Here is a 24,234-nt window from a genome sequence, read left to right as displayed (position 1 = left end):
TTCTTTCAACATATCTACAAAACTGTCACTCACCTCAGTGCCTTTGCGTGTGAAGCTATTTCTTTTGGCTATAACAGTCGCAATACCTCCCCTCCTGTGCCTTCTGTCCAGTTCCCATTCATCCTCCAGGTATTAACTTAAACTGAGAACCGTCCATATTAAAAGCCTTCTAAGTGTCCTATGTAACACTTCCTATAATTGATTGCAATTACTTGGTTGTCTCTCTGGCTATCCTAGAAATCCCTTAAGAACAAGGACCATGTAGGTCTAGCTCATTACTGTATCCCCAGAGACTAACACAATGTCTGGCACATAATAGGAACTCAACAATTATTCACCAAATATTAAATGAATATTGTCTAAAAACATCACAGGTTGTAAATCACTGCATTCCCCAAAATAAGACCCCCCAAAATTCAATGCTCTTTTTTTCGCTAATGTATTGTCATGTAAGAAGGCACATAGAGGCATATGTTTTCTAGTAATTATTTAAGACATTGGGGAATTAAAGAAAGTAAGGGGAACTTTCCACCTCTTTTTTTTTCCCTTCAGAAATTCTGATGTCCTATTAATTTGAATCATTTGAACCTCCTGGGAAGTCATGAGATGATGAGGGGACAATAGTGGATGAGGTGGGAGGGGTTAGAGACAGGGAGCTTTGGAAACGGGGATTAAGGACAGTGCCTGGCCTACACTTGGCCGTGGTAAAGCATGTCCTCCACATAACGTGCTTATCAAAGCCCAGCATCGTGTTTTCAACAGCAGAAGACCTATTATTGGAGGTGACATGGCTTCTCGGTATCAGCCCAGGCATTTTGACCTAAACATGCTTATCTCATATTCTTCTGCATATTACTGTGGTTTAATTTCTTTTTTATTCATCTCTTCATTCATAAGATGGGTAGCTTGGCCAATAGCAACTCTAGTTGTTAAACAGAGTTGATGTTTTTAATTAGACCTCCTATTATTCTCTTAGATCCTCCCAATTTTCACTTGAATCACTTGTCATGGTTTGTAATTATAAGCTCATTTGCATGATTATTTGTTTGCTGTCTGCTTTATTCCCTATTTCAACCCCAGTCTCCTCCTGCTTCCAACCATTGTGAGGCTCCGGAGAGCAAAGACTGTTTATTCGGTCACTTGATCCCCAGAGCCTACCATGATGCCTGGCACATAGAAGGGACTCAATTAATGCTTGTATAAAAAAAAACACTGGTTGAGTGAACATCATAATGAGAGAAGCATGTAGGTGACTTCCTGACCCTCCCCCCGGGTTACTCCAGGGAGTCGTGCTCAGGCTATGTCCAGTGAGAAGAGGAGCAAGGAGGAGTTAAAAGGCTTTCGCAGACCTCAGGTAGGAAATGGCCATTGCTTGGATAGTACGACCACCACTTTTGTCTCAGTGGCTCTCTGTTTTGTGTTCTTCCATACATCAGTCCCAACTGAAGGAAAAGGCTCCAAGGCTGGGATTTGAAAGATAAGTTAATGGAGGGATTGTTCATAGAGGTGTGGGCAGGAGCAGGGGAACAAAAGAGGCTTCTGAAGCATCCACAGACTAGCAAGACTAAGAAGCTGTTATCACCCTTCGGCCTGCAGGTGGAAAAGCTGGAGCCTGGTGAGAAGTGCCAGGCTCCATATGTGTAAAGGGACACACACGTAAAAGGACACAGTCACTGTCAGAAGCATGATGCAAGGCAGAGAGGGTAGAAGGAAGAAGTACCCCACACTCTCTCTCCTTCCACCCTTTGATCTCCTGCTGAGTCTCCAGTTGGCACAGCCGAAAGGGAAGCCAAAGAGGAAGGGCTCTCAGGTGATACAATCTGCAGAGTCAGCCTCGTGGGGCACGGTAGGTGGGCGATTGCCTCGGTGGGGGGAATGCTGTCTTCTTCCATTATTGTTGGTAAGGACTCTCTTGTTAAATAGAGAGGGCCTGCTTGTGGTCAGCTTCATTGTGCCCACCTCCAACCCTGCTGATTATGGTGCCTCCTGTCTCTTGACTTTAGTTGACTGGATCTCTCTGCTTCTCTGCAACTCACCTGCCCGCTGTTATTCCTATGTCATATATTCAAACTTTTCCAGAGACAATGTAATTGTGTCAACTTCTAGTCTTGGACAGAGTACTCACAGGGCAGCCTACAAAAACTGCCTTGGGTCACATGCCTGTCTCTGGTCCAATTAGCTATAAAGCTAGATGGCTAGGGTACAGAATCTCTCAAAAAGGGAGTGTAGCCTACTTGTCAGTGCAAACGGTCTACCTAGAAATCACCCTGCATGTCTAGTACATTGTCATCCCCATGTCTACCCCCAAGATGGTGACATCAGTGTTGGGCTGCTAGGAGGGACTAGGTAGCATTCACCAGTAGAGCCTCCTAACACAGGACAAGTTGCCTCTGTCAATTGGCTTCTCCAAATGTGCCTAACATGGGTGTCTCCTCTTGTGTGATGCGTCTTCAACTTCCTCCCCTGCTCTGGGATTAGCTGGGGCAGCTGTTGTGTTCCAGCTCTTGTGTTCAGAGTCTGGTTCATGAGCCGATGTTGTTCTGCTTCTAATCAGAATAACCATATTCATTTGTCTTCATAAAAAGTAAATGACTCTGTCAGTGAGGTTCCTGATAAAAGGAACAGGGCACGATGCTTTTTAGTCATAATCAGCTCTGCAAAACCTCCTGCAAATAGGAAATGAGTGTTTTCTGGCATTAGAATTATGTTGAAAGTTGAATTTACAAAAATGACAGCAACCGGTTATTGGTAAAGTTCTAGGGTGGCAGACTTGATTGGTGGCTAGGACGCTATTCCCTTTAAGTGCTTCTTCCTGCTTCGCAGCCTCTTCTGAGCCCCCTCAAGACCAGAACCAGAAGGGTAACCCTTCCAGACCATTTCTCAACTTCATACTCTCTGTGATGCTCCATTCCCTGCACTCACGCCTCCCTTCCCCCTCCCGGAACACCCTTTCCTTCTACCTCCATCTGGTGAAATTCTCATCTTTCAAGTTTCAGCTCCCATGCCCCTCCCCATGAGACAGTGGTTGGGAGGGTAGGCTCTGCAGTCAGATTGTTTGTGCTTGATCTCTAGTCCAGCCTCTCATCCACTGGGCCCTGATTTCTTCCTTTGTAAATATGGGATGGTAAATGGGCTGGGCTGCATATTGCAGTGGTTGTGCATGTAGGGCCTCAGAGCCAGATTGCCTGGAATGCTAGCTCAACTACCTACTAGCTTTTTGACCTTGAGCAAGTTAATAAACCTCTCCGTGTCTCAGTTTCTCCACCTGTAAAATGGAGGTGATGATATCTGTATTGATTCGTTGTGAGGATTAAATGAGCTCATTAACGCAAAAGCCCTTAGAACTCACACATGGTAAACTTTAATGAGCGTTGTGCTTTATTAGGTTTTCTCATTGAGCTGTAAGGATTAAGTTAGGTTAAACATGTAAAGCATTGGAATCAGTTCTCGGTAAATGGTGGTGGCAGTCGTTATATTGCCTTGGTTTTACTCTTCCCCAACGTGCCAGGGAGAGGTTGTCCATCCTCTGTCTTTTATAGTATGCGCATCACACCTCTAATAGCAATTTCCACGCTGTCCTTGTTTGAATTCTGTCTCCTATTTTGGATTGTGAGGCCGAAGAGCAGGTATTACATAAATGTTTGAGGTTGGTTAAAATGAAAAATTGCCATAGCTTGGTACGGTTTTTCACCTCAAGACTGATGTCAAAAACTTGTCAGTGAACATTTTTGTCCCTCAAAAAGCAGGCAGCAGGTGGGCTGGACTTCTGCTGCGGGTGCGTCCGCCTCTCCTGTCAGCTCAGAGGATTTACCCAGTGAGGGTCGGACGTGTGTTCTTGCATCCAGGAGGGGCGCTCCCCCTCCTTTTGGAAGGGCGTATACAGTGTTTGAAATGAGTGGTGAGTGGAACTTGGGGCCTCTTCTTTTCGTTCCCTTATTTTTTTTTTTGTAAAACATTTTCTTGGTTTCAGATATGGTTCATACCCTTGACTCAAATTAGAATTCTGCCTCCATGAAGTGTTTGTTGTGAAGGCAGCCACATCCCAAAGATGACTCATTCAGGTGATGGCTGACTAACGTCCCTCATCAAACTTAGGAATTGAGATGTTTGGGAGATTAAAGAAAAAGAAAATAAACAGCAACTTACTTGCTGTTTTTGGTTTTCCTTGTGCAAAAAGAAAAGTATCTCTTTATAGTTTGAAACTGTTTGGCCTGGGCTGGTGATATAATGATGGCTGTAAAAAAAATTGATATCATATAATGATTTACTTCAGAGATTGCTGTAGTTAATGCTGAGGTGGTGCTTTCAGTCAACACCCCATGTCAACCTGTCATCCCTACCCCCTCATAAACATCTTTGCAAGTGCATACACATGACAAGTGTACCACAAAAGTGCCCAACGTGAGCTTGTGTTTGTCATATTGGAAAGATGCATGGATATTTGCAATCTGGTTCATAAGTTTGTGTTATACATCAGAATAATCATAATCTTCATTTATATAGGTAGTGAATGAAGAATGATTTATTAGATTTCTGATAAAAGAGAGCATAGATTACTTCTGAGGTTTAAAATGTATTATAATTTCACTACATAAGGAAGTTTATCGAATAGAATTTCTCCTGTATCTTTATTTCAGACTAGATTAAAATCTGAAATTTGTTGGCCTTGTTTGTTGGTGAAAAGTTGGTATTTTTCCTCTTCTTAAAAAATCCTTAATTTTATCTTAAAATATTTTATAGCTTTGGTGGTGGGTTCTGTTCAGAGGCCTCTGTAGCCACGGAGGATTTGGCTGTTGTATGTGATGTGCCCTTTATCTTAAAGACAATTCAGCTTTGTTCTGGTTTTCCATTCAGCAGCTAACCAGTTAGGTTCTGTGCAGCTAAACCAATGTGTTGTGATGCCTTATAATACCTTTTGTCCAAACCTAGAGCTTGTCCCATTTGAGGTTTGGATCGTCTGTTGGCTTAAGGGCTGTGTCCATTGTACTGGACGTGTTTGCACTCTGAGTTTCCCAGAACCAGCTGTGCCTGCCGCTGCTTGCACAGACTCGTTGGAGGAAAAGGCTGTCACGTTGAAGGCTGAACAGTTGCTGGGGCTCTATCCAGATTCAAATGTCTAGTGCTTTTTAGTATATTTGTGCGTGGCTTATATTTTTTTCCCTCTATATTATAATGTCTTGATATCTTAAAAACCATTCTGGCTGTGGAGAGACGGCTGCTCTCTGGGCTAGCCACTTCTCAGCAACAGCAGAGAGCTGGGGGTGGGGGGGTGGGGATGAGGGTGGGGATGGGGGTGGGGGTGGGGGTGGGGACCGTGCCCTTGGTAAGAAAGCTGACCAATCCAGAGCTGCACCTCCTCTACCTGGTGTGTTCGCATCAGGCCAACATGACTCCCACTTCCCACCCCATCCTAAATCATCCCAGGGCTCATACTAAGCAACTAGAGGCTACTCATACAGCCCAAAGCTAGTTTAAAAAAGGAGTTATTTAAACGAGCCAATCTTAAAACTCTTTACTCTGCCTGGCCTTGCCTTTGCCATTGAAAACCCCAGTAAAGGTTCTAGCCACACCTTTCCCTCGCTCTTGCTTGCTGCCTCCTGACCGTAGATAAGCTCTGGCTTTCCCACGAGGGCCTGATGTGGCACGCCTCCTGTTCCGAGGACCTGGGACCATAAGAAACATGTTTTCCTGAAGTTCTCCTATGCCCCTCCTGGGGCGGCACCTGACAGACATTGCAGAAAAAAATACAGGGCAATTTGTATTTTAAGTGTGTCAACATTTGATGGGGACATGTTGGGATCATTTAAAATGGACCATCCTTTTTCTTCCATACTTATTTCTTCTGACAGATGGTGGGTTACTGACTGCTATATATCTTCTACCAAGCATGTCATTAAATTCCTTTGGTTCATTTCAGTGTTTACCTTGTCTTTGTGTCAGGAAGTTCTCTTTGATAGCTAACCTAATTCTTTACCATTACTACCCAAGATAACCAATTTTCCCTGGATATCTGCCTTAATAATTAATTTCCTAAAAGTGTTTGAGATTCATTTCAACATGGCAAGTCCAGAACATTATTCTGTACTCCTCCTCTCAGAATTACAAATAGAATGAAATCTGCTGCACTCAGGATGTGGATAAGGATTCAAAGGGCGCAACTACAATCTTGAAAAAAGAACATTAAGTGATTAAAAAAAAAAAAAGGCAATAATTGCATGCTGACTTTTACTCTCCAAAAAGCTCCTCTGATGCATTGAGTCACCTCTCAGAGAATCAGGTCTTTTTTTGTTTTCGTTTTCTGTTTTTTGTTTTTTGTTTTGTTTTTTTTTACAATGTGATGAGGAAGGCACCTGTGGACTTTAAAGTAGGAATGACCTTCGGTCGTTATTGGCTGCTGTCACTTACTAGCTGTTTGACCTTAACACTGTACTTTCCTTCTCTGAATCTCAGTTTGAGTTTCAGTATTAAGGGGATAATAGTAGCTTTCTCGTGGAATTGTGAGGATCATATGACATTATCAAGTAGAAAAATACCTCATACATGATAGGTTTTCCACCATGTCAGTTTCTCTTCGCCAGGTGTGTTAATGTTCTTTGTTGATAAGTATGGTACATTTAATGATCACAAACCTCACTAATTAAATCAGAATCTGTAGCTATTTAGACAGGGCTAAGCAAAAGTTCATTACTTATATTTTTACCAAGAAGAAAGGATTTGCTAAGCAAATTTTCCTGTCAACCGGAGTGGTGATGAGGGGAAAAGTTAAGCTACTTAAAGCTTTTAGAAAATCCTATGTGCAAATAAAGAGAAAGAATTAATTAAAAACAATCATTATTTAAATCATTGAAAGGGCTGAGAGACAACCCAGCTGTGATGCTTGCCACTGGTCCCTGAGCAATTAGTTCTGTGTGATTGATGAAGGTGTGCCTTGTTAAAATTAGGCTGTACTTCAGACATCTCATTAATTGAAATGTGCTTTCCTTTCAATTAACCTGGACCCCTGAGTCTCTAACACTGAAAAATGGAATATTCAGTCAAGGAAAAGCTCTGTCCATCATCACCAAAACTGTGGGGAAGACCTTCACTTACTTATAGTAATGTGCACTATTGCGGCACACTTGTTTCTATCTTTTCATTAGTTCATTGAACACTTATTGACAGCCAATCAGTGACCTGGCTCTCTGTTATGGTAGAAAAATTTTTCTTCTGGCATCAAGGCACAGAGATGAAGCTTACCGTCTCTAACAGTGAAAATGTGCTTCTTCCTCTATGTGGGAATCCTGATCAGACCCAAACACCAATAGATACCAGTTGAATAAGGTTTTCAATAATAACATAAATAAGGACAAGGCAAGAGTTAATTGCCTTCCAGTAGTGAATAAAGGGGTGACTCATCCCTTAGCAAGGCAAAACAGGCACTGGTGACCATAGTAATTATCAGGGGTCCCTGGGGCCATGTGCCTGTGCTCTGCTTCGGGCTTGAGGATAACCATAGGCCACTGCCATTATTAAGACATTTCCAGGGATACAATTACGCGTACGTTTTTATTGCCACTTGCAATTTCTCACCATGATCTCTTTGCTTGTTCAGCGTTAATGAGATTGGATTAGAAAGGACAAGACTGGGTTGGATCATGCCGTTTGCCTGCCCATCCTGGTGCTACAATTTTGATCTTTTCTCCACAATAGTATCAACATATGTGTAACCTGAAAGCTATGGCAGGACTGTTACCAGGCGCTGTAGGACATGATTGTTGAGAGCTCTGACGCTGAGTCATCTGTCTGGCTTCCAGCTTCATGACTTCACTTAGCATTCTGTAACCACGGAGGAGGTCAACCCCTCTGAGCTATGGCTTTCCAAGCTCTAATGGGGAGATGAGCGTATAGACCTCAGAAGCATATTATAAAGGTTAAATGCAGTATCAAACAAAGTGTTTAGTATGGGCCTACAAATACATTTATATTTATAATTGTACTTATGTGTATTATTTACATAGACACATGCAAAAAATTTATGTTTATATACAATGTATAATAAACATGACTATAAATAATACAAAATAAATAGCACAAATTTATCATTACTGCTTGAAGTCTGATGGGCCAGTTGTTCTGATATACAAACAGGAAAATGATAGATTCTTGAAACAGCTGCTCACTGAGTTCAATAAACTCTAGGATGGATTTTTAAGCAGAGGGTTTATGGGCATTTTACCAAGAATTGCAGAGAAGCAGTAGGGATTCTTAAATAAGTTGTGCCATATCATGGTGAGAGCAGGGAGGTGCATTAGACTCGGGTCTATGGGTTTCAGAAGTTTTTTTTAAGTCTTTCATAATGTCTGGCTGGAAAACTGAGAATTTTGGGCTAATGCACAGCTTAGAAGACCATATCTCCATTTATCTTTCCAAGCGTTTGCTATCACAACATTTGTTTGTTTTCCTTCATCACGCTTACCACATATTTAGTTATTTTTCTGATTTATTTATTTACTTATTGATTATTTGTCCCCTCACAAGGAAGTATACCCCATGAGGGCAGGAACAATGCCTGTCTGGATCACATTTGCAACCCCATGAACTGAACTAACCCATAGTGGGCTAAATTAAATATTTGTGGGATAAATAAAAATGAAAGAATTCTTGGCTAGTTATAAAGGTGGGACTCAGAGTACTGGATCTTTGGATAGAGGTCTCTATTAGAATGTCACAGAACTCACCTTGGTTACATTCATTTAACAGTTTAATAATTGACAGGAAGACACAGAGGGCTTGTTAATCGCAGATGCTGGAAAATATAACTAATATATCATAACAAAATTTATCTCAGTAAGCTAAAATCTGAGTCAAGATGAAATGAATGAAGAGGAAAAAATTAATATACCTAAATTTAGATGAATAAATTCAGTTTCCCAGGCAGGATGCAAGGAACACGTGAATAGAGACTAGGTTCTGCAGCAGGTCATATGGAGGAGATGGGGTTTTAGCTGACCATACGCTAATCTGAGCTGTGAACATTACATCATGGTAGATTTTAAAGGTAAACCTGCCCTAGACCAATCGTTGTAATCTTGGCTGCATATTGGAATCTTCCAGGGAACTGGTAAGAAAGAAACAAAAGTATTCTAATGATCGGGCCTCATCTAAGAGATTTTGATTTAATTTTTTTGAGAAAGATTTAACTATTGCTTTGTTTCATTTTACTTTTTCTGTTTGTTTGTTTGTTTGTTTGTTTGTTTTTGGTCCCTAAGAAATTCTAACATATAGGCAGGGTAAAGAACTCTGGACTTTGTCCTTTCTAATAACAACATGCTTTCCATAATTCTGTTTCTAGCATTCTACTCTCTGATCATCACTTTCTATATTTCTAAATTAGCCCCCACCCCCACCACGAGAATCCCACTGCCACGTTTTTGCCCACTAGGACCTCTTATCTACTGACTTTACCAACTTTTGGCTGTTTCTCATGCCAATCATTTCCTCACTCCCCTCTATTGTCCATTCTAGTAATCCTTACTTTTGATGTTCCTTTAAAGTCTTCATGTATTTCACCTGACAAGCCCCAACCCTGATTAAATCTAAGAGAGACTGGCTGTGGCTGGAGAAGACCAAGCAACCATGCTGAGTGGTCTTACTGAAAATCAGGACTTACTGAACTAGAAAGCGCCACCTGCGATTCCTAGCAGTCACCCCGGTCACTTTCTCCCTCTCCTAGATTATTCCCCCTGCCCTTTTTCTCTTCCTTTCTCAAACCTCAAAACAACACTCTCTGTCCTTTCAACTAATGATTCTGCTTCCCTCATTGAGATCTAAATATCTCAATGAGGGAAGCAGAAATATTGAGATGTAAATATTTAGTATAGATACTAAAGAGTATCTATAGATTCCTATTGCAAAATCTAGTCATTTCCCTACCTCTGGACCTATTGGTACTTTCCTTCCCTCCTGTTATCTGAGATGAATTGTCCCTGTTCCCAGTTAAAGCCAACATTCCCATGGGCCCTTGATCCTGTATTCTTTCTTGCTCAAGACTGGGCTCTTGCAATTGACCCCTAATTACTCCTGCTTCATTGATTCCCCCTTGGATCATTTTCATCATCTTGCAAACATAGTATAATATCTTTCATCTTTGGGAAAAAAAGAGTCCTGTGATTCTACAAGCTATAGCCATATTTCTCTATTCCCCTTTATGGCACATCATCTCTACTTCCCTCCCTCCGTTCCTCTCTGAACCCACCCCACTCAGGATTCCATCCCCACTACTCCACCAAAGCCAAGTCCCCCAGTGACATTTGTGCTGTTAATTCCGATGATCGGCTCTCAGCTTCATCCTCCTGGGCTGTTTAACAGCATTAGATTTTATTACTCATTTCCTTCCTTTTTCTTTTTTAATTTCACTTTACTATTTTAATGATGTGTTTTCTGTTGTGGACTTTAAATTCTTTAGTTTTATACTAGATCCAAGAAAACCTTGCCTGGCTACTTGGTTTCATGAAAAGAACATTTTAATGTCATACTGAAACTCAATTTTATTTTTTGTGTTTATTGATATTCAGTTCTATTATGTCAGTGTAGCCCTGTTCCCCTGGGTCAGTATTCAGGGAATGTTTGCTGAATTTGGGGGTGTCTGTGGAGATTGGGGTTTCAGAATCATTATCTTAGTTGTCTGAAATACTTTACCTATTTCTATTTTTTACCTTGTTGTTTTTACATTTTGTCTAATTATTATTATTTTTTACTCTTTTTTGTTTAGTTTTTATTGTATTTTTCCATTACCATTTATTCCCTAATACTCTCTTCTCCCTCCTTCGATCCCCCTCCCCCCTGCAGTCACCACACTGGTGTCCACAGCCCTGAGTCCTTCTCCTTTTGCCCTTTCATGAAGAATTCACTCCTTTGTCTTAAGCTTCTTTCACTATTTCCACTTATGTCTCCAGGTCATCTGCTTCCAGTTCTCCTTTGTTCTTCTTGGGACCTTTAATTTGAGATTTCTTCAATAAGTTTTTTATATATAGTTTCTTATGTTTAGAATTCTTCTCTTCTTCCCAGCCAGCTTGCCCCACTGTTCTTGAGGTGATATTTCCACTTACTTCAGCTTTGCCAAAGTCTGAGGAGAATGGTCCAAGTTGATGCTTATCTTCTCATTGCGTATTTAAATCTTACCTCTTCTTTTTAATGGCAGCTTGTAAAGCCTATTTTTGTCTCCAGAGTTTAAAAACCTGACAAGTAGGCATGGTTCTCATTCCCTTCTCAACCGAGATACTTGAAAGTGTGGTCTCAACAGGCTGCCTCCACGTCTTTTCTTCCATTTACTTGTCAGCCGTTCACAATCTGGCTTTTACTTTCATAATCTAATAAAGCTGCTCTGAGGAAATTCACTCATGGCTTTCTCTCATCCCTTTTGGTACGAATCTTCCTCAGCTCCCTCCTTCCTGAAGTTCTCTGCCATCATTGATACCATGATGCCGGTTTCTCTAGATCTCCCTTCTGCACTTCTTTTTCTTTCTGGACTGATTTGTAGGCATTTTTTTTTCTTTTGCCTTCTCTTTAACCCTTACTCCTCTCCAGGGCTCTGTTCTGCTCCTCTTTTTTCTCTCCATGCATACTCGTTCCACAAGAACTCATCCATCCTATTCATTTAAACAGTCCTGCGACTGTGCTATTTCCTCTGCCTTGAACACTCACCTTTCTTTCCTCTCCTACTCATCCTTCAACACTCATTTAGTTATTACTTCCTCCAGCAAGGTTGTCTTCGGTCCTTACGTTTCATCAGCTGTCCCTCACCCGTGCCCGCAGAGTATGCTTGCTTGCCACCATTATCATACCATGCATTACATTATAATGAAATTACCTGTGACTTTCTTAAGGGTAGGAACTATAACTATTTTTGTATCCTTGTGCCTAATACAGAGCTCAAGAGCTTTCTTTGAGACGATTTTCTGTTTTAGACATAATCCTTTTCATCATCTAGCTGAGATTGTATTTTAGTTCAAGAAATAATTGTAGAAATTATGCTCTAGATCACATTTACTCCTGTTAACTTCTTATGGATCTCTGCCTATGGGTCTAAGCCTATCATTTGCAAGCTAAATCCCTTTGATTTACTTCCTAGTTTTATCAAGGTCACTACCATATATTTAGGTGCTTTAGCTATGGTTTGATTTCAACCACCACTTATGTGCTGGTGAGTCCTGAATTCTTTTCCGTAGCCCCTGCTGCTACAGAAAACTGCTTCTGCACATCCTACTGCTAGCATGCAAGCATTTCTTATCCTCATGGTACAGAGCTTCTTCTTGATGTCTCCAATACCAAGACATGACATTCACGGTTGATGACAAGTGAGCTAATCCCACATCCCCCGTTTGGATGTAGTGTGTAGGTTGGGGAAGGGGAGCAAAGGTGGGTGCTGGTGAGGACAACATAGAAAAGAAGTAGCAAGATGAGCAGGTGGTTGCATCAGTTTTCATGGCTTTTATAACAAAATACCACAAACTTAGACACTTAAAACAACACAGATTTATTCTCTAAAAGTTCTGCAGGTCAAGTATCTAATATCAGTTCGATAGGCCAAAGTCAAAGTCTCAGCAGGGCTGGTTCCTTCTGGACGCTCTGAGGGGACAGTCCATTTCCTTGCCATTATCATCTTCTAGAGGCTGCTTGCATTCCTTGGCTTCTGGCTCATCACTCCAATCTCTGCTTCCACCTCCTCCTTCTTAACAGTAACGCTCCTGCTCCTCTCTTATAAGGACCCTTGTGATTACACTGGACCCATCAGGATAATCCAGGTCAATCTCTCCATCTCAAGATCCTTAATTTAATCATATTGACAATGTCTCTTTTTCCATATAAGGTAACATTGGCAAGTTCTGGAGATTAGGGCACAGCCATATTTGTGGGGCCTTTACTCAGTCTACAACAGTAGTCCTGGGTTAAAAGGATATGAGACTTGCAGTTGAAGGAAATAGAAAATCTTTTATTTTTAATTGGTATGAGTGTCAAAGGGGGTGTGTGTGTGTATGTTGTAGAAGAAAAACTTGCTATTTATGGTGTTTCTAGGTAACAGAAAACTAATAATGTCAAGGAAAAAAATTCTAGATAGTTCTTGTGTGTATGTGTAAAAGTAATAAACCTTAAAGTCATTTATATGAACTGCCTTTGATTTATTAAATATCTGACAGCAAAATAATATTCTCTAATTAATTAACTTGTTAGATTATCATCACTTTCGTTTTATTTTATTCCAGTGTGCTCAGTGTCTGCTCCCCACCTTAACAAAGCGAGGGGGCGTGCCTGTCAGCAGCTCTGATGAGCGTCCCTGTTAATGGGGACATTGAGACCGGGCTTTAGGGCCCTGCGCAAAGGAGGAGAGAGTTATTTATAGCTTCCTTTTTTCTCCTCACACATGCTTTTCTTTGAAGGGAGCCATGGTTAAAGAAAATAACTGGTTAATTTAATTTTAATAATGGGAAGAAAGTCCTCCAGTTGAGGAGCTTGACAGCCATATAAAACACAGGTCCACTGAAGCAGGAGGACTGCTAAGAGGGTGAATGGAATCAAAAGGGCCATTGGAACATGTCTTTGTTTGGTTTCTCCCCAGAAGCAAATTTTGAAGCAAGGATTTGTGTAAGCAATTGGGAACGAGTTTATGTTTACTTCCAAATGTCTCCCAGAGTTGTGTCTGGAGGGTGGCAGGCATTTTATCATCAGCTCCCACTCTTCCCGGGCAGAGGACCATCCCTGGGGCATTCCCCCCTCCTTCCTGGCTGCACCTGCAGTCTACAGGCTGCTACCACACTGGAGAGAGAGGCCGAGAGGCAGAGAGTTGGAGGATGCCCAGGGGCACCACTGACCGGCACCCCCAGCCCTCCAGGAGTCTGTATTCTTTCTCCCCTCCTCTGCACTCCCCCTTTGTACTATGAAAAGTTGAAGTAATGACCAAAGCATATGACATCCTGGGTGCAGAGGGACCTCAAATGCCTCCTCCCGTCCCCACCGCACACTGGCACTGAGAGAGGATGGTCTGGACTCAGCTGTCTCAGGAAGATACCACGGGGCCAAGACTCCCGGAGTGGACAGGATGTGATGCAGGTGCCAAAGGCAAGTGCTGTGGAAAAATCTCTTCTCAAGTGATGCCCGGTGTGCAGTGAGGACCCTCCGATGGCCATCTGTTTACCAAGAGAAAGACGCCAAGTGCTTCCACTGGGACAGACCCGAGTTGGGAGTGAAACAGATGTGAGGTCACACCCCATTTATCCAGCTGTCATTTCCCCAAGCCTCTGTTTCTTCATGTGTAAAATAAGAACAACAATTTCTCCTTTTTAGGACTGTAATGTGAAGTAAAAGAGAGACTGTATGTGAAGTGCTCACATGCCACCCATGAATGAGAGTAGTTGTTGTACTAAAAGGAAAATGAAAAATAGGACCAAAAAAATAATAATAAAACCAAGGACAAAGAAAAGAAATAAGAAGAGGTTATTAATTGTTACTCGAGGCATCTGTTACTAGATTAAGTCACAAATGTTCAGATTTCTTGCTAAATAACGTCTGTGACTAGTTCACAGCTCAGGACATAAAGTCTAGCATGTGTTTCACTCGAGTCTCAGTCCGGATTTCTTTCTGCTGCCCCACTCCCTTCCTTGGTAATTCCCTGGTAGTGTTTCTGACTTCAGGTGCACACTCCTCAGTTCAGGGTGGCCTGTGGTCTCCTACCATGGCTCAGCCAGCCTGGAACAGAGGCCCCACCTAGTCCGCTGGAGGAGCCTCGATTGCTTACCCAGACCAAAGATAAGTGAGCTGCTCCAGGTCATCCACCAGGTTCTTATGTAAAGTTTTTGATCCTTGAAATGGAGATAATTGGTACTTAATCTGCTATAGGCTGGCTTACCCCAAGGCCCATAAAGTCCATCAAATGGTCCAGGGTGTGGTCCAGGCTGGCCTCAGGCTTAGCACCAACAGAAACAGCAGAGCCGAGACACAGCCTTCTCCTCCTGAGTATGTGACACTAATAAGGAGCTTCTAGTTCAGAAGGCAAAGTCACTGGTGAACACCCCCACCCCACCCCAAATGAGCTGTACAAGGTTTGCAATGGAAATGAGTAAGGGCTCCAAGATGGCAATGTCGACACTTCCCAGGAAGAGAAAACGTCAGAGTCACGGCCAAGGTACTAATGTCTTGGCTGCAGAGGGCTCCCCAACACACACACACACACACACACACACACACACACACACACACTGGTGCTGATGAAAGATTGGAGGATGATCTGGATTCTGCTGTTTTGATCGCTGTCTGGAGGGGATATTGCAGAGCCAAGGCTCCATAAAACTGCGGTGGCACTGATGCTGCTAACTCATCCCGCTGCACAGCTTTCCTGTGTTCCCTGTGAGAGGCAGCACATTTTGATGGGTCTCGATCAGGAGGCCCGAGTTCTCCTGACTTATTAAATTAGGAGTGTGGACCCTCATCTACTTCCTGTTTAGGGCGGTGTGGGAGGAAGAGGACTCTGACCACGAGGAGAGGACAGACCTGAGGGAGGGAAAACACAGGGCCAGGCCCACCGTGAACCTGGAAGCTTATGGCACCCTAGCATTAGGCCCTCATGGCCACGCATTTTTGTAAGATTTTTCAAAAGAAAGAGATTTTGACTACGATTGGTCAAGAGCACTATTTCTTTCTCCTGCGGCTGCATTTACCCTCAAATGGTGAGGTGGTGGAATAGCCAGAGGCATTTTGGGGACCGGCCTAAGGGAGAGCTGAATTAGAGACACATTTTTGTTTGGGTTTCATAAGATAGATTTTTGTTATTTACAGTCATTTCCATGTATACATGTATCTGGTAGCTAACTAATGTTATTATACTATGGATTTTTTCAATTAAAAAAATTTTAATTTCTATGATTACTTTTCTCATTCTAAAAATATTCACATTTATATTTAATTTTGTATTCATAATTTGTATTTTTAAAAAGGGAGCCTCTAATTGTTATAAGCTTGGATACCCCAAACCTCAATCTGCCCTTCTACCCCCAGAGAACACTCTCCTTCTCCTCCTCCCTCCCTCCCTCCCTCCCTTCCTTCTTCCTTCCTTCTTTCCTTCTTCTCCTCCTCTTCTTTTAGGGGCTAGGGCTTCACATTATTTCCATGGATTTATGAATTCTTGCTCCTATTTCCCTTTCTCATAGAATAAAGGAGAAAACATTTCACGTATGTAATGGATTAAATAAAATTTTATAGAATGGTCTGACAACCCAACCACCATGTTCAGTGCTATTCCCACGCGAGAATATGTTCTGATTTCTGATCTGCCAACTTGGAAGGACCTTCTGGAAAATGACTGTCCTCTACATCTACTCACCATTCTAGCTTATCCCCTAGACTCCTGTGAGGACACCCCGCCCTCCTGCCCTTTCAAGTCAGTCCCCCGGGACATATGTTCCACAGCTCTGTGCCTTCGTATTTAATATTTCTTGGTTAGCTTCTCTTTATTCTTCTAATACTAAGAATGCTATTGCTAACCTGTTGGGTTTCTTAATCCCAAGTAAATGACAACTAGCATACTAATGTTTAGGAGAAAGTTTCATGAGGAAACCACACTGAGAATTGTAAGAAACAAAGTCCCAAAAGTGAATAAGGAGGTAGGAATAGAATAAAGCACAGAAAACTCAAAAAAATTACAGTGTGCTGAGTGTGGGTCCATGTCATATAGGAGCAAACAGGCCTTTGCACTTCCAAGTGCCTAAGGGCAGCCTCAAGGAATCACTGATGTTCATGACACTTAACGTGGACTTTGGTATACAAAGGTCAGGACATTTGAAAAACTCTCATCCGTGGAGGTATATATTTTAAAGCTCTCATTTTTAAGGGGTCTCCACGGTCCAGGAGGCTTACTTCTATGGCATACGTCATCCTTAGGTGTTGTTGATCAAACAAGATGGTATTTTATTAAACGGATGGAATTCAGGAAGAGTGTACCTAATGGTCAGGACTAAGTTTTGGAGTCAGATAAGCCTGGTCATCAATCCTGGTTCTTCTATCTGATTTGCTATGGGATCTCTGAGCTTCATTTCCCTTGTGTGTAAAATGAGGGTCCTCATCTCCGTCTCATAAGATCTTAGAGAGATTGTCCATTTTGAAATTGGTTTCTGTTAAGGATTCAAAACACAGTTGCTGTGGGAGGCTTTTTGTAGGGTCATTTTTCAGTGGCTTCCTAGCTTGCCATTCAAAGTGCAGCCCTGACAGATAGATTTGCAACCTTGCAAGTTTACAGCACTTTGTCAGCCGCTTCAGCATTCAGTAGGCATGGAAATATTGGTGACAGTATATTCCTTCTTATTCTTTTTAAGTTCATTTTCTCTGATGTTTTCTTATGGGAGTAATAGGAGAATAGGCTGCACTTAGAATGAAATACAGACTCCCACCAAGCCCTGCCCACCCCCTCTGCACATCCTTGCCGCTCTCTTCTGCGCTCGCTGCTCCGATCCTTTCCTGTCTCCCCGACCTTGTGTGGCTCTTTCGTCTGCTTACACTATTCTCCTCCAACTCTTGGCTGGGGTGGTTCCTTCTCACCTTTGACTCCTCAGCTTAGAAGACACTTCCTCAGGGACCTTCCTCTTGCAGAGACCCTTCTCTGCCAGGCTTCACCTGGGATGCAGCCTTGCTGCCATCACACCCACAGCAATGCACCCTTGTTATATTGATGCATATGTTCACTTGTGTTGCATCTGTTTCCCCCTGCAGACTGGATGCCCTGTGAGGCAGGGGCTGTGCTCCTCTAATCTGCAGGGCACTCCTTGTGTCAAGCACAGAGCCTGGCACATTCAGGTCCTCATGCATGTTCTGAGTAACTGATACTGAATTGGTGAAAAGGTAAACGAGGTGGGAGGAAGAGCTTGGGTGGGTGACGGAGGAGGGCAGGTGAGGACCAGTGCTGGGACCTGGCTCTTGGTGGGCGATGATGATGAACAGGCAACCATGAGAATGAAAGAGGAATCTGGAGGGGTGAACAGGGCCAGAGTCTGTTGTGTGAAGAGATGCTTTGGAACCACCTGTTCTGGGCAGCGCCGGTTTTAGCAGTTCTTAGTGGGAAACCGACAGTTCTAATTTCCTTGCATGGCATAGAAAAAAAAAAAACACCATTGCACATTTTGGAATGTGGGAAGAGCGGCTGGATCGTGGCCATGGAAGCTAGTGCTGCTACCCTTAACTTTCTTTTTTCCTGGGGACCCAACGCCTGCTTGATCCCTCACCCCAACCCTCCCTGACCTGGTCATGATGCCAGCTATTCCCAGTTATTTATCACACACTGGAACTTGTGGTTCCCATGACAATGGGGACACGTTGTTAAGACTCTGGTCTCTGGAGCCGAAGGATGGCTCTGCCACCAGTAGAATGGGAGCTTTGGACGTGCTGTTTACCTTCTGCCAGCCTTGATGTGAACATGCACACATGGAGATGGTTCTGATGATTAAATTGGATACCTCCTGTAAAGAGCTTAGCTCAGTACCTGCACACGGTTGGTATTCAATAAAAATGCTTTATTGCGAGTCCTTCCAAACCACATTCATCTTTTAATCAGCCCCTGTGGTTAGAGAGAGCTTTGGATGTAATCAACAGAAATAAACTGAGACTACTGGAGCCAGAAAAAAAAATATTTATTGGAGGATATTAATAGCTTAAAGAACCGAGGGAAGAGCTCACCAGATGGGACTTGGGAAGATGGGAACCAGGACAGCTGGGGTCTCAGAAGCAAGAACGTGTGAACCATGCTTCTGAGGGGATACTACTGCTGGTAGCACAGTGGCTCAAAGTTTAAATGTCCAGGAGGAGAATCAGAGGGCCCAGCCTGGGTTTGGACCCTCCTCTGTGGTCAAGGGAGCTGCTGTCTGGGATTGGCTGCCCCACCCAAGCCACAAGGAGCATGGGAACCGTTCCATAAGGAAAGGACGCTAAGCAGATCAAGCTACCTGTACTCCACAGGCCTAATGCTAGGTATTCCTGATGGACTTTACAGCTTTTCCTTTGTCAACATTTAATCGCCTTTTGTAATAACCCAACACCATTTCTTCCCATCTTTCCAGATAATCATTCCTTTTTTCTTTTTGAGTGACTGCTATAATGGTTATCAACTCATACATTTATTTAGTCAACAAATATTTATTGAGCAGCTACTAGATGTGATATTCTGTTCTGGGGGCTGGTTTACCCCAGTGAATCAAAGAAACCCTGTGTCTTTAAGCACTTACTTTCTACTGGGGGAGACAGGCAATGAAACATAAACAAATAAATATACGACATCCAGTAGCAATAGTGCTAATGACCAAGTGCTAATGAGGAAAATCATAACACAAGGGAGAGAAAAAAGTGAGGAGTATGTGAACATATTGCTCAGGTTGGATATTCGTGTTTACATGGGTCTATCATTCTGTTCACATTCTTTGAAATTTTATTTTTAATTATAGTTGAAATACAAAATTATATTACATTAAGGTGTCTAACCATGGTGTTTCCATAGTTATATACCTTACAAAGTGGTCACCACAATAAGTTTAGGAACCAGCTGTCCCCATACATAGTTATGATATTATTGACTGTATTCCCTGTGCTGTAGGTTACATCCCTGAGTTAACTGTTCACATTCGATTACTTTGTTTATTTGTCTGTCATAAATGAATAGCAGGCGGAAGCTGTGGGTCTTTCCTCTATGAGTGAGCACCTCAGAGGTGAATCATGTCATTCATTTCTAGTCCTCACCCCTGCCTCACAATGGATGCTGAATAAATGCTTGTTAAATGAATGAATAAATGCACCCCTTTTAATATGGCTATTGGATGACTGTATTTGGTTACTTCTAAGCCAGTCAGCCATTCTCCCAAGTGTGACATTGCAGGTGGCCTGGACAGAGAGGAGAATTCCATGTAGACTATGCCTTGGTAGGCTTTCTGTTAATGCTGTTGACTGACCAATGGCTAAAAAAGACATTTAACTCCCATTTAACCAATTTCTCTTCTCTGGAATCAAGTGGTTTCTTTGAGTTATTATTATTTTTGTTTTGTCATAACATGCTTTCTGCATTTAAGACCAGCTCTGAGAAAGAAATGAGAAAAATATCCATTCCTCACAACCTGAGCCAGAGGATCATGGCAAGAGAATGAATCATAGCACCCAAAGGAAGTTCGGGACGGACGGCTCCAGCCCAGGGAGGCTGTGCCGTGAGTAATGGGGACAAGGGCAGTGGTTCCTTAGGACAAATGGGGACCCTATTAAACCTGCTCGCTCCATGCTCACTGCACATATTTACTGAAGTGGAGAGAACTAGATTAATCCTCGCTCAAGCTCTTGAGTCTAAAAGTAGAAACCAGGACAATGGAATGCTTTTAATTACTTTTATTAAATATTTGTGCGAATTAGAGCAGCATTGATGGCGTGATGTTTACACATGGCCTCCGCTCTAGCTTCAGCCATGACTTTCACTTCAGACTAATGAATGGACTGCCCTCAACACAGCTTTCTGCGTGCGACAGTAGCTGTGTTTATAAGTGGTCAGCTGTGTTGGGAGCATATTTAGCTTATGCTAACTGCTCCTGGGAAGATGACCGTCATCTGTTTCCAGTTCCATTGTGTTTTGGAGCATGGGACATTTTTTTCCCAGATGAACAAATATTAAGACTTTTCCACTTCCTGAGGAAAGTCAGGGTGGGATTTTGTCTGAACTTCAAATTGCCAGACTTATTAAATCAAAATAAAAATGAAATGTAAGGAGCCATAGAGTTCCAGTTACAAGTACTTGCTCGGTGAAAATGCCATGTTTTGGGTAAAATAATAGATACCGACACTGAGAGCAGAAACCATTTCGTTTGTCGTTAGCCTGCATGGATGGCATGGCTGACTGACAGGATACTTAGAAACAGTGGTGAAGTGGTATTGCTAACTGTACATTCATGGAACATTGAAAACTTTTCAAAGCAGTGCCTATACAATTTTTTTCAGACTTCTGTATCATAAACCTTGAAATTTGTACACGCAAACCAAAATACTTTATAGTAACTGTTTTAAGCACTATCACCATTAAAAAAAAGATTCACTTCAGGCTTCTGGAAAACCAAATTTGACCAGCTGTATTTATTTATTTGTTCCAAAATCATAAACTTCCTGATAGAGATTGTCAAGGAAAAGTAAAGGTCAACTTGAAATGGAGGTCAGAAAGGGATTTTAGAGCCATTGCCCACCCTGTCTGTGTCTAGAGACCTAGTGATGGCAAGTGACTGCTCCGAGGTTCGCCCACCACCAACTCACGGCTGAGCTTGGCTTAGACTCAGAATCCCTCACCTTCACTCGTGTTCTTTCCACCTTATCCCTTGTCTCCCTGGAATGATTATTTAAATTATTAAGATATTCATGAAACCTTTAAAAAGTCTCATGTGTATGTTTCAAGGCAAGTAACTATTTTTATGGAGTGGGCAAAAGTAGGCTTACAATTGTACAAATAAATAATTTAATAATTAATAAACAGTAATGCAAGAATAAACTTCATTTTGCATACTCACAACTGTACACCTGCTTTTCCCCACCCCTGTATAAACAACAGACTATACACTGCCAATGATATGGCATATACCTGCATTTCTATATGCCACAGCCCTCCCACCCCACCTCCATCATTTTATTATCAATCTCTGAGAAAAAGTGGGTAAGATAGGTTGTGTTTCAATGTGTTTCTGTGAGCAGATCATTTGTGACATTTGTCCAATGGCATAGAGAACAGACAGAGCTTTAATATATCTCATGTGACACCCTCTTCCTCTTGTCTCACCAACCTGACTTAGATGCCATTTAACAAGCTTGGTCTTCAGTGGCCTGTCCACTCAGATCTAGAGAAAACCTCTGGGGTCCCATGCCAGATCAGCTCTAGTAATTGCTCATTTATTCAACTTGCCTTTTAAACCAAGCACCTGATTGTTTTTCTTTCTAATGAAATCTGAAAGTCTGAAAATGAGTTAACTCTAAAATGCAAAATACTTTGAATTCACTTTGACTTGATTCCATATATGAACAATGAAAAACTCTAAAATGTCACTTTTCAAGTTGTAATATGTTTGTATGTCAACAAAATAACTATGAGATAAAGGGAAATATAAAAGTCATTTCACAGATCTTCTTTTCAGCTAAAAAATCATGGGGAAAGATTATATTTTTTAAGCCAAAATCTCTTCTAAATATCTGTATTATTAAAATGAACAGGTTATTATGAGTGAGAAGAAAATAAGATATCTTAGATTAGAATTCTTACATTGCTATAACTAAAAATACCATAGTAACTATCATTTGTGGAACATCCAGAAGTTAAATAACTGGCTTGAGGTTCTTATCATTGAAATGTATTGCCTGTAGTCTATGTGCAAAGGGACAAATTTCTTAACTTTTGGTAAGGCTTTTTAGTTCTGCTTTAACTGTATTCCATTCTCTGTTAAATGCTTAGAAGGATATGAATCTTGGCTGTATTGGCTGAGATGCATTTTGCAGTGACTGGTACATCATCAAATACCCAGAAATTGGAAGAATGTTACATTTTTTTCTAACATGTCAGTTCAAGGACCTTTTCTTCTTGAATTATTACAATTGACTTCTGTTAATAAAAAGAGAGGATATCAAAAAACCCAAATAGTTGTACATGTCTTGGTATTTTATTCCAAATAAAAGTGACACTCTGATATTTAAGAATTCAATAATTCAATGATATGGATTGAGATTTTTTTTTTAAAACAGATTTTCCAGGAGGGCTTTGATCCTGCTGATAGTTTTAAAACTGTATTAGATAAACTAATTATATTGTCTAGACTGGTGCTCCCAGAGGTACCAAAATGCACTTTTCTTGAAGAGAGGTTATAGATGCCAGAAACAATATCTGAGAGATCATCGTCCTTGCCATGTGCATTGACGATGCAGTTGAATAGATCACACCCCCTTCCAGGAATCCTGCTCAATCAGACACACTCGGTGAGGCTCTGCACAGGCTAACGCCTTTGATCATCCCTTTTTCCTGACCTGTGAATCAAACCAATACACTGTTTCCATTCATTGGCCTCTGTTATTGTGATTTCTCATTGTAGCATTAGGGTACTGTGTCTGCTAATTCTTTTTGGAATGTCCCTAAGCTTTGGTTCATCCTGAAGGCAGCTCATTCGGTACTGGCTCTGAACTGACAAATAAAGGCCCATGTTCTTGACTGATGCTTTCCTTGAATCTGTATCCTATTCCAAGGAGTTTATAAATATCAACAAGAAGTCAATAAATAGAGTAGATGAGTTTTATAAATATCAAAAAAGTCTTCCTTCTTAAGTCCTTTCTGCAGAGCCCCATCTCTAGCCTACCTTTCCCAAAGGTGTTACTGACAACTCACACCCACTTTAACAGGTGGGGATAATGGCCTTACAGTCCCTTACTCTATTTCTATTCAGCAGGGTCATTTTGTCTGTTTTCTTTTAGATCATCTCAACTTTGGTCTCTTCAAACAACTCACTTGTGACAGTCAAAAGTAAGTGTAAATCTTAATTTTTCCTTTAATCAGTTGTAAATGGAAATTGCAGTTTCATTCCGTGGTTTTCACAACAGAGACTTTCATTAAAATATTTTATCAGTGAATAATAGCATAATGAATGTGAGCTTCCTAGAAAGGAAAAGATATTAAAGCTCCTTTTGAAAATCTGTGGAAAGGGTAATGGATAGGATGGAAATAAATAAAGCACTGCCCATCACCCTTGATTGTTACCTGTAGCATAATAAAGCATATTTGCAGCCACTGAGTGGAATGGATTTTATTTTTAATTTCATTAATTTATTTTTTATTTTAGTATAGTTGGTATAGAATCTTATATTGGTTATATTCACTTCAGGTGTTTGATACAGTGATTTGACATTTTTATACTTTACAATGTGATCACCCCACTAATTCTAGTAATCATCTGTCATTGTGTATGTATCCGCTTCATCCCAGGTGGCTTACAGAGTCCTCTCAAGAGGCACATTACAGCAGCCTCTTCCCTTACTCTAAATTGAGACATAACCCAAGAAATACCTTAAATTGCATTAAGCAACAATTAACATCTAGTAGAGAGTTTGGCACCTAATGAGCACATGATAGATAGTTGTTGGAGAATAAATAAGTGGATTAATTAATTCATCAACTTTATGCTTCATGAGGTCCTCACCACCATGAGACCATGTGGTACAATGGTTAGTGCC

At 41.5% G+C, this 24,234-nt stretch overlaps 1 protein-coding gene across 9 annotated transcripts in view; it reads left to right on the top strand.

Annotated features, from left to right (window-relative positions):
• Positions 1-24,234, top strand: part of NCALD (neurocalcin delta) — a 348,886-nt gene that overhangs the window by 161,029 nt on the left and 163,623 nt on the right. For all 9 annotated transcript variants that reach the window (XM_054590336.1, XM_054590337.1, XM_054590333.1 and 6 more), the window contains one exon: positions 23,479-23,527. The gene's annotated coding sequence lies outside the window, so the exon portion shown is untranslated. The remainder of the gene's footprint in view (positions 1-23,478; positions 23,528-24,234) is intronic.

This window comes from Pteronotus mesoamericanus, unplaced genomic scaffold (genome assembly GCF_021234165.1).
Source record: "Pteronotus mesoamericanus isolate MK-2021 breed Mesoamerican mustached bat unplaced genomic scaffold, CSHL_Meso_final scaffold_174, whole genome shotgun sequence".
NCBI classification, from domain to species: Eukaryota; Metazoa; Chordata; class Mammalia; order Chiroptera; family Mormoopidae; genus Pteronotus; species Pteronotus mesoamericanus.
Note: the sequence above shows the minus strand (reverse complement) of the source record. Positions and strands in the feature narration are given on the sequence as shown.